The sequence below is a fragment of the Pteropus alecto genome, unplaced genomic scaffold (genome assembly GCF_000325575.1).
Source record: "Pteropus alecto unplaced genomic scaffold, ASM32557v1 scaffold52, whole genome shotgun sequence".
Taxonomy (NCBI): Eukaryota; Metazoa; Chordata; class Mammalia; order Chiroptera; family Pteropodidae; genus Pteropus; species Pteropus alecto.
The window spans coordinates 3,779,829-3,791,604 of record NW_006433941.1 but is presented as its reverse complement, the minus strand read 5'-3'; the positions used below and the strand labels follow the sequence as shown (position 1 = coordinate 3,791,604).

At 36.3% G+C, this 11,776-nt stretch overlaps 1 protein-coding gene and 1 pseudogene across 2 annotated transcripts in view; one reads left to right on the top strand and one right to left on the bottom strand.

The window, feature by feature from the left end:
* LOC102887153 overlaps nucleotides 1-10,736 on the top strand; it is a 15,473-nt pseudogene extending 4,737 nt beyond the window's left edge.
* The window catches only part of AKAP10 (A-kinase anchoring protein 10), an 81,816-nt gene that overhangs the window by 52,895 nt on the left and 17,145 nt on the right, over nucleotides 1-11,776 (bottom strand). The gene's annotated exons all lie outside the window — the stretch shown is intronic.

Below are 11,776 nucleotides of genomic sequence, written 5' to 3'. Positions count from 1 at the left end.
AACTAAAATCTTCTGCACAGCAAAAGAAACTGTCAACAAGGTAAAGAGACAACCATCCAAATGGGAAAATATATTTGCAAGCAATGCCTCCGATAAGGGCCTAACATCCAAAATATACAAAGAACTCATACAACTCAATAACAAGAAAACAAATGATCCAATCAAAAATTGGGCAGAGGACCTGAACAGACACTTCTCCCTAGAGGACACATAAATGGCCAACAAATATTCGAAAAGATGCTCAATACTGCTAGCTATTAGGGAAATGCAAATCAAAACCACAATGAGATACCATCTCACACCTGTTACAGTAGCTGATATCAACAGGACAAGTAATAACAAATGTTGGAGAGGATGTGGAAAAAAAGGTAGGACTGCAAATTGGTACAGCCACTATGGAAAATAGTATTGAGTTTCCTAAAAAAACTAAGAATTGATCTACCATATGATCCAGCAATCCCTCTACTGAGTATGTACTCCAAAGACTTGAAAACTCATATCTGAAAAGATATTTGCACATTTATGTTCACAGCAGCATTATTCACCGTAGCCAGGACATGGAAGAAACCGAAGTCTCCTATGATAGATGATTGGAAAAGAAGCTGTGGTACATATATACAATGGAATATTACTCAGTCATAAGAAGAGATGAAATACTGCCATTTGCGACAACATGGATGGACCTCGAGATAATTATGCTAAGCGAAATAAACCAGATAGAAAAAGTTGAAAATCACACGATATCACTTATATGTGGGATGTAAACTTAAAAGCAACAAATGAACAGGACAAACAAACAAAGATTATGGTCATGGACAAAAGACTAGTGGTTACCAGAGAGTAGGGGAGAAAGGGGAGGGGGAAGGGGGAAGGGAAAAGTAGGTGGGGTAAACAGAGCCAAATATATGGTGATGGAAAGAAATCAACTATGGGATGAACACGCCTTACTGTTAAAATGTACAGCTGAAACTTATCTGATTTCATTAACCAATGTCACCATAAAAAAAAATAAAAATTTTAAAAAAAGACTTTAAAAAAATTGTTAGAAATAGGATAATTATGAGAGTTACAGGACAAAAATCAACATACAAAAATCAGTTGCATTTCTATATACCAACCATGGACTGTCCTATCAAAAATGGAATTTAAGAAAACAACCTCATTTACAATAGCATCAAAAAGAATATGTAGAAATAAATTTAACCAAGAAAGAGAAAGATTTATACACTGAGAAATGTAACACCTTGCTGAAAGAAATTAAAGACGCAAATAAATGAAAAGACATTCTGTGTTCATGAACTGAAAGACTTAAAATTGTTAAGATTCCAATACTACCCAAAATGAACTATAGATTAAATGCAATCTCTGTCAAAATTTAAATGGTGTTTTCTACAGAAACAGAAAAAACTATCCTAAAATTCATACAGAACCACAAAGGACTCCAATAACCATAACAACCTTAAAAAAAAAAAAACAAAGGTGTAGACATCACACTACCTGATTTCAAAATATATTATAAAACCACAAGAATAATAATAGTATAATGGCAGGAAGACGGACATATAGATCAATGGAACAGAACCACAATGAGATATCATCTCACATCTGTTAGGATGGCCATTTATCCAAAAAAAAAAAAAAAAAGAAGAAGAAGAAAAAGTTGGATATACAGAAACTGAAGCCTTTGTACACTGTTGGTAAGAATATAATATGGTGTAGCTACTATGGAAAACTATATTGAGATTACTCAAAAAAAAAAGTGTATGCACACATACACATTGAATTAGTGTTTAGCCATCAAAAAAGAGGATATCTTAATGAGTACAATCCATTTAAATGTGTTCCTACTGTTGAGTATTTAGGTTGCCTCCAAGTTTTCACTTTAACAAAAGCTAATTCAATAAACATCCTGTACATAAAACAGAAAAAGGGGGAGCCTATCCTACCATATGTGACAACATGAATGAACCTTGAGGACATTATGCCTAAGTGAAATAAGCCAGTCAGAGAAGGACAAATACTGCATGATTCCACTTACATGTTGTATCTAAAACAGTCAAACTCATAGAAGCAGAAAATAGAATGATAATTGCCAGGGAGTGAATAGAAGGCTGCTATTAACAGGTGTAAAGTTTCAGTTAGGTAAGATGAAAAAGTTCTAGAGATCTGCTGTGTATCACTGTACGTACAGTTAACAATATTATACTGTACACTTAAAAATTTGTTAAGAAAATTTGTTCATGTATTTCTTCACAACTAAAAAAAATTTGAAAATAGAAAAGAATTCATAGTAAAAAAAAAAGTGCCAGAGTTAGTACTAAAGCTAAGGTCTAACTTCATAGCCAATACCATCTCCAATATACAGAGTTATAAAATTATAGATATGTTTTTGGGAAGGGAGGCTATGCTTGTTTGGTGAATTAATCCTCTCTGCAACCAGGGCCTTGATGAAAGGTATCAATTATGAAGATCTGGGGGGATTGTTTTGCATTTAACCAGATCGAAAATAATCCAAGCTAATTCCATTATTTCAATAAATATTTATTGCATAGCCACTAAGAGCAAATTGTTAATTAGAACAGAGATATTGGTTTTGCAGAAAATGTCTGTCAAAAAACCTAAAACTCAGAACTTGGGTTATTTCTAAATTTTTGCTTTTCCACTAACTAAAAACAGCTGCCAATTCCAAACAAATGCTTAAACAACTTATATAGATAGCTGTTAATGTACATTTGTTTTCTGGGGATTAAACTCACTGAAAGAACTTATGATACCCTTAAATAAAATATTAACTACATTTCACTTCAGAAACATAGAACGAGGTTGTACCCTTCTTTTGGATCTAGAAAACTCAATTTTCACTTATTTAAGAATAAAAAAGCATTAACATATTTTAAATATTTTAATAAGCATTTTTAACCCAATAAATACTGGGCTAAGACAAATGCTCTGGTCCAGTTTCTAAAATACTCTTTAATAAAAGAACAAAGGAACATGGAAATTGCTAAAAACATGTTTTGTTTTTTAAAAACATAACTTTTTAGGGACTATGAGGCCAGATTACTGGAAATAAAGAACTTCAATTAATTGAGCGATGTTTAAAACTACAATACTCAATTTAGTATTTCAATAAGAAGTTTTTAAATATTTAAATAGCTGAAACCATGTCTTTTAACTGAAATTAATCCTTAACCACAACAAACCTCAAAACACAAAATACCAAGCTGACTCCATAAGATAATACAAACATATCTAGAATTTTACCCAAGACTTACATGTAACCAAGATACAACAGCATTTCATTAAAATGGACATATCTTAAAGACAAAGCTGTGATAAGATAGTTTCAGGGCGCATAAATAACAGAGTCAAATATGAACAATTCAGGTACAAAAGATAAAAGTTTAAATAAAAAAAGAAATTCTTTAGACTACAAACTTCATGCATTGAACAAAAATTTTCCTGAATGCCCAGCCTGTGACTATTTCATTTATTTTTGCATCCGTGGTACCTGGTATTATATAATAGGTGCTTAATGAATATTTGTTGAAAGAACAAACTTACCACAAAGAACTGCTGAAAGAATGAAATTTACCTCATATATTACCATTTTTTTCCTATTATTTTAAATTATTAGCAGCATCCTTATGAAAAACCTTGAGGTCATAAATTCTTTTTAGTCAGAGAGGTAAGATATCTTGTGATAAAGATGGCTTAAAGCAGAGAAAATAATCAAAGGGGGCGTAGAGTCCAGCACAAGGAACATGTAAGCCTATTCCTAAAAGATCATGCATGCATTAGTCAGCCAGTTACACGTGGCTATTAAGGAGAACGTGTATTAGCAAAATGTGAAATAAATACATTTACAAAGTCAGCTCAGAAGAAATCATTTTGTTAACCTCTACCTCTATGCATAAATATCCTATAACCAAACTTAATATCTATTTAAATGAAGTATAAACAACAGAATATCTTAAAGAAGATATTCAAGATGAAATTAAAGGCTGCTTTTGAGCTCTTTTTTGTAATTCCTCCTTTTAGTTACAAAAGCTACATAGGTCATTACAAAACCCTTCATTGGTAAAAAGGAGTTACAAGAACACACTCCGAAAACCCTAGGCCCCCTGAGAGTGATATATGCAACTACAAAAAGAAGGTTTATTCAAGAAAGAGATTTTCTATCACTTATGAAAAGCACAAGCTGGAACCAGGAGGAGGAAAGAATTTCTAGGCTCCAGAAAAGCTTTAAATACAAATACGAGGTGTTAAGATATGGCCACCTTCTATAGCTCAAGAAGCTTTAATACAATGAAAATAATTATAATAGGAATCACCAGAGGCAAACGTTAAACCATTATCTTCCTAATATATTTACTTTCTAAGGGAGAAAAAAGCAAATTTACATAGAAAACATATCACTTGATTTGACTTGAAATACTGAGTATGTCAAGATGAAATAAACAACTCCATTCCATTTCTCCCATAGAATGCAACTAAAAACACTGGACAAATGTGTCTGACGACCTGAAAACATAAATAATATAGGCAGATGGAGGAAAAAAACAGAACTTGAGCACCTCCATATTGGAGGCAAGTTTCCCACTTTTTGTTTCTCCAGTAGTTCCCACCCTAGACTCAAAAAGTCAAAACTGCATAGCAGATGCACAAAGAAAAAGCTCCAGAGAAGCCCTCTATTTCTGGTCTAAGGAGCAGAAAAGAGGGCTCCTATGGAAAACAGAAAGTGAAGAAAAAATCCCCTTTTAGTTTTTCCCTTTCACTCTAGTCTTGGCCCTCAAGCAATAGCAGGGCAGCACTGGTGGCAATGGCAGCAGCACCCAGGCAGGCTCCAAAAGCTCCAAAAAAACCCTATTCTTTGACAGATACTGTAGTTCCAATATGAAGGGGAGAATCCCCATTTCTTTTATTCTTTATCCTCTTGCTACTTGGCTGACGAAGCTGACACAGCTGTGGGAAGTGTGCTCAACTGTGAGGAAACTAAAAGCCATACCTTTCTAGCCAAATAACGAGGAAAGTGGGCTCCCTAGGAACCAGAAAGTGTCAGATCACAGAGAGGAGGAAGTTTATGAAAGCTTATAAGGTTATGTGTGTAGTACTGGGCTCGCCCCTGAACGGAACATGCATGAATCTGACTGTAAGATCATTCCCCAAGGGTGTGAGAACTAAGCTATGACCTGTCTACCTACCAGGACTCAGACTGGGCACTGGGAGGCATATATGCAGCTAAGATTCAAAACTGAACTGACTGTGGAACCACAAACTACAGAATGCTGGTTGGAACTTGTAGCCTAAACCTAACTAGGACTTTTGCTTGCTAAAGCAAAATTTCAGCATTTTACACAGGATTTAAACATGACCCAGAACCATATAAATCAAACTGTCCAGGATACAATCCAAGATTAATTGCCAGTCAAAGAACCAGAAAATCTCATTATCTCACTAGAGAAAAGACAATCAAGATGACACAGAAGCTGGAATTGTAAAAAAAAAAAAAAAATTAAGAAGCTATTATAATGTTCTAAGAAGTAAGGTCAAACACTCTTGAAACAAATGGAAAGACCACCACCACAGAGAAATACGAGATACAAAAAAGAAACAAAAGGAAATTTTAGAACTAAAATCAAAACAACTTAAACTTAAAATTCAATGGAAAGACTCAAAGCACAATGGAAATGACAGAGGAAAGAATCAGTAAATTTGGAGATAGAGGAATAGAAAATTTCCAAGCTGAGTAGAATAAAAAATTTAGAAAAAAGTAAATAGAGCCTCAGGGACCTGTAGGACAATGACAAGGTATAACAATTGGGTCATTAAAGTTTCAGAAGTAAAGGAAAAAATTACAATGCCAAAAAAAACTTGAAGAAACAATGACTGATGCGACAACATGGATAAATCTAGAGAGTATTAAGCTAAGTGAAGTAAGTCAGACAGAGAAAGACAAATACCATATGATTTCACTTATATGTAGAATCTAAAGAGCAAAATAAATGAACACACAAAACCAAAACAGACTCATAGATACAGAGAACAAAATGATGGTTGCCAGATAGAAGGGAGCTTCAAGGGATGGGTGAAAAAAGGGAAGGGATTAACAAGTACAAATTGGTAGTTACGAAACCGTCATGGGGATATAAAGTACAGTATAGGGAATATAGTCAATAATATTATAGTAACTATGTATAATGCAAGGTGGATACTAGGCTTATTGGGGGTATCACTTTTTAAATTATATAAATGTCTAACCACTACGCTGTACACCTGAAACCAATATAAAAAAAAAGAAAGAAAAAAGAAACAAAGACTGAAAACTCCTACAAACATGGCAAAAAGAAAACACCACACTTACAAAATTAAGAGGCTCAGTGAACCTCAAATAGGAATAAACTCAAAGGACTCCATGTCCAGACAGTATAACCAAACTGCTGAACACAAAAGACAAGGAAAATATCTTGAAAGCAGCCCAAAAAACCTTACATGTTAAATATAAGATAATAATGATTCCAAGGCTGTAGATTTCTCACCAGAAACTATGGAGGCAAGAGGCAGTGAACAATATTTTTAAAGCAGTAAAAGAAGAACTATCAACCCAGAATTTTCTATCAAGTGAAAATTACTTCAAGAAAAACCAAAATAAAGGATAACTGAGAGAATTTGACAGCCCTATTCTAAAAGAAATAAATGCTAAAGGAAATTCCTGAGACACTAGTGAAACAACAGAAATGATAACTGAACTTCAAGAATGAAGGAACAGCAAGAGATACAGCAAATATCTGGTTTAAATATAACAGACAACTTTTTTCTCTTAAATTCTTTAAATTGTGCACAACAGTTGAAAGGAAAATTTGTAACATTGTCTGATGGCGTTTTCAATGTATGTACATGACATCTACAACGTGTGATCAAGTATTAATTTTAAGCAGACTTAAATTATATATGAAAAGTATATATATTGTAATCCCTAAAGAAACCACTAAAAAGTTTAAACAAAGAGATATAATTAAGAACTCAATAGACAGATGCTAAAAAAATTTAAACAATCCACAAGAAAGATGAATACAGGAAATCAAGGAAAGAGAAGCAGGAACAAACAAAAAAACAAAACAGTAGACTAAACCCAAACATTAATAATTATACTTAATAAATTACATTTAAGTTATAATAATGTCAATAATTTTTACATATTACAATGTAAATAACCATGCTGTAATAATTACATTTAATGTAAATAATTATGCTAAAACTTATATGGAAATAAATTTACCAACAAAAAATAGTTGTCGGATTAAAAACAAACAAACAAACAAACCATGACCCAACTATGTGCTACTTAAAAGAAACTCACTTTAAAAATAATGAATGATAAAGGGAGGTCAAAAATAAAGGCATGAAAAAAGATACCAGGTAAACACTAACCAAATGAAACTGGAGCAGCTATATAAATCAACAGCAGATATTTCTGAACTCAGAATAAAGAAAATTACCACACAGATAAAGAGGAACATGACACAGTGATAAAAGTCAATTCACTCAAAAGATATAATGACTCTAAATATGTACACACCTAACAACAGAGCCTCAAAATACATGAAGCAAAAATGTACAGAAAAGTAGAACTGGAAATACCCACAATTATGGTTGGAGACTACAACATTCCTCTCTTACTAATATAGACAGAACAAGCACACAAAATCAGCAAGGATACAGAAAAATTACACGTCATTATCAACCAACTCAATCTAACATTTATAGAAAACCATCCAACAACAGAATATACATTCTTTACATGAGATATTCATCAAGATAAACCATGTCCTACGTCATTTAAAAAATTTAACAAATTTAAAAGAACTGAAGTGATTCAAAATATGTTCTCTGACCACAATATAATTGAGAAATCAGTAACAGAAATAAGAAAAAAAATTCTCCAAATACTTGGAAACTAAATAACACATTTCTAAATAATCTACAGGCAAAAGAATAAAAATCAAGGGAAATTAGACATTTCATTTTTGCTCAAAATATCAGAATTTGTGGGATGTAGCTAAAACAGTGGTTAGAAAGAAATTTATAGCATTAAATGCTTATCTTAAAAAAGAAAAAAAGGTCTCAAATCAGCAATCTAAGTTTCCACCTTAAAAAACTACAAGAGAAAAATAAATCTAAAGCAGGAGGAAAGAGAGAATACAGAGCAGGAAATTGAAAACAGAAAACTAGATAAAAATTAATTACATCAAAAGCCAATTCTTTCAAAAAGACAGATAAGCCCCTATATATACTGAAAAAAAAAAAAAAAAAAAAGACACAATTACCAACATCAGGAATGAAAGCAGAACATCACTACAAACCCAAGACTATAAAGATATTAAGGAATGGTTGATAATTACATGCCCATATATTCAAGAATTTGATAAAATTAATGATTCCTTGAAAAACATAAACTACTACAATCCACTCAAAAATAATCTGGTGCTCGCTTTGGCAGCACATTTACTAAAAGAAAATAGATAATTTGAATAGTTCTACATCTATTAAAGGGACTTGATTCATAGTTACAAGCATTCTGAAAAAACAAAACTTGAGGCCCTCTCAAATTCTACCAAGCATTTAAAGAAGAAATAATACCAATTCTACATGATCTCTTCCAGAAAACAGAAGAGGTAGGAAACTTCCCAAATCATTTTATGGGGCCAGTATGACATTGATACCAAAGCCAGACAAAGGCAGTATAAGAAAACTACAAACCAATATCCATCATAAGCATAGAAATAAAAATGCTTAGAAAAACAAATCCAGCAACATAAAAAGGATAATATACCATACAACCAAATGGGTCTTACCGTGGGGATGCAAGCTTATTCAATATTTAAAAAAAAAACAATGTTACAGTAACAGATTTTAAAAAAAGAGAAAATCACATGGTTATATTAAATAATAGAAAAAAATCTGACAAAATTCAGCACCATTCGTGATTCAAACAACAGCTCTCAGTAAACTCTTGAGAAGGTAACTTCATTAACTTGCTAAAGGGTATTTACAAAATTCCCATAGCAATCACATACTTAATGGTGACTGTGTTCAAACTGCTCCTAATCATTTCGGTACAAGGAGTCCTAGCTAGTGCTGTGGCAGCCTGACCCTGCCTGACCATTTCCTGCTCAAATGAGTTAGTTCCAGACTACACCTCCCTTTCCAGGACTCGCCAACTGACACAGCAGTCCCAAAACCTGCTTAAACGTTTAAGCCGGTTTTCTTATAGTTTGGCAGCCAATCAATGTTCTCCTTCCTTATATGGAATATCTATAGCTATGTAGACATGCAGAAGTACAAGATGGTATAAAATTGCCCGAGATGTTACATTCGGGGCTCAGCCTTTGGGTAAGAATCCTCTGGGCCAGTGCCAGAATCAATAAATGCTGCTTCCTACTTATAGCCTGGGTGTCCCATCTCCCTGTTCGAGAATCCTGCAACATTGCTGGGAGTTTGTCTGGAATGCAGAAATGGCGATTTTTTGCCTCCCTTGTCTTTGAGGTCTGGCCCCCGGGACACTGGGAGAAGCAGATTTCACCCGGCGTGCCAGTGGACCTATTGTCTGTAGGGGAAAACAATTCTTCTAGCAGACCAAGGTGGTGGCTCCAAGAGCACAATGGGACTCAGAGAGGCGCAGGAACCAGCCTGGGAGCACCGCCCGACTGAGTGGTAAGGACCCGGGTCCCAGGAACAGCCTGTCAGAGGACAGAGGGGAGTCTGATGAACTCCTGAGGTCATGTGATTACATTTGTTGGAGGAAACCGTGACCTCTCAGGTACATAAGGGCAGAGGGTGGAGTGTGTTTGGTGTGTGATTGCATGTGACTGAGATGTGTCTTTACTACAAAGCGGGAGTTGAGCCCATATCCGTGGTTCCATGGCGAACCTCATACGGCTTAGGGCGGTGTCACTGGATCTCTGTGAGTCTACTCCAGTGATCCGAGTCGGGGGTTTATATTGACCCACCAATTGCTAAGAGGCACCTGAAATATCCTCACAAGGGGAGCAGCTGGAGACGGCTGAAGCGAATCTCTGAGTGCATGTGCGACACCGACCATGAGGGGAAAGATGGTTGGACAACAGAGTAAACAGACACCTCTAGGTTGTATGCTTAAGAATTTCAAAAAGGATTATTCAGCACCCCTCAGAAACTACGCACCTTTTGTGAGATCGACTGGCTCTCTTTTGGTTGGGTGGCCAGCAGAGGGGTCGCTTGATAGGGAAGTCATTGCAAAGGTCTCTCAATTCATTACTGGTCAACCTGGCCACCCAGACCAATTCCCTTATATCGATTCTTGGGAGGCAATAGTTCACACCTAATCCTCTTGGTGGAGCCCTAGTCTTGGCACCCTCACAAGGTCAGTTGAAGGAAAGGAAGCCTGTGTTGCCAGCAGATCCAGAAGTCAGCCAATCTTTGCTTTCCAATGGGAAAGCCCTGAAAGTGGAGACAAGGGCCAGTTGGCATGGACACGACTGCCTATCTTTGAGACAGCTCTAGCTTTGGATTTAAAGGCCTTCCTGGCAGACCAACACACCTTTACATTACTCCAGTATGCAGATGACCTCCTCTTAGCAAGAAAGACTTATGAGGAATGCATGGAAGGAACAGAACTATTCTTTGATCTCCTCTGGGAAGCGGGTTACAAGGTTTCTAAAAGGAATGCTCAAATCTGCCAAGAAATAGTCAAATAACTCGCTTCCACCTGTCGCAGGGACAGCACCAACTCGGCCCAGAAAGGAAACAAATGGTCTGCTCAATTCCCGTCCCTACCTCCCGGCTACAAGTCCGCAAATTCCTCAGAGCAACTGGCTTCTGCAGAATCTAGATACCTAATTTCTCCATCCTGGCCAAACCCCTCTATGAAGCCACAAAGTAGGGAGAACAGGAACCCCTGCTCTGTGAATCTACACAACAGAAGGCCTTTAAAGAAATCAAACGGGCACTCACTAACGCCCCTGGATTAGGACTCATAGACATAACCAAATCTTTCTGTAGGTACACAAGTGCATGCATGTCGCAGTAGGGGTCTTAACCCAACTGCTAGGATCTTGGCACGGTCCCGTGGCTTATCTCTCCAAAAAGCTTGACTCTGTTGCCCAGGACTGGCCACCCTGCTTGCAAGCACTCGCAGCAATGGCCTTCCTTGTGTCAGAGGCTGACAAACTGACTATGGGACAAGAACTGACAGTTCAAGTACTACATTCGGTAATAACATTACTGAAGTACAAGGGACAATATTGGCTCACCAATGCCCAGATAGTCAGATACCAAGGAATGCTGTGTGAGAATCCACGCATCCGCCTAGAGGTAGTGCGAACCTTGAACATAGCCACCTTGGTACTCGTTGGGCCCGGCCAGCCAGACCACAATTGCATTAAAGTCATGGATGAAGTGTTTTCCAGTCGATCCGACTTGACAGACCAGCCCCTCAAGGACCCTGATGTAGAATATTATACTGATGGTAGCAGCTTTGTGAGGAGAGGAGAACGCCTTGCAGGATATGCTGTGGTGACCCTACATTCCACCACTGAGGCAAAACCTCTGCCTAAGGGAATCTCAGCACAAAAGGCAGAGCTCATTGCCTTGACCTGCGCCCTTTAGCTGGCAGTAGGAGTGTGTGCTAATATATACACTGACTCTATGCCTTCGCCATTCTCCATGTACAAAGAGAAAGGTCTAATCAATTCTGGAGGAAAAGACAAAATATGGAAAGGAAATTCTAGGACTCTTA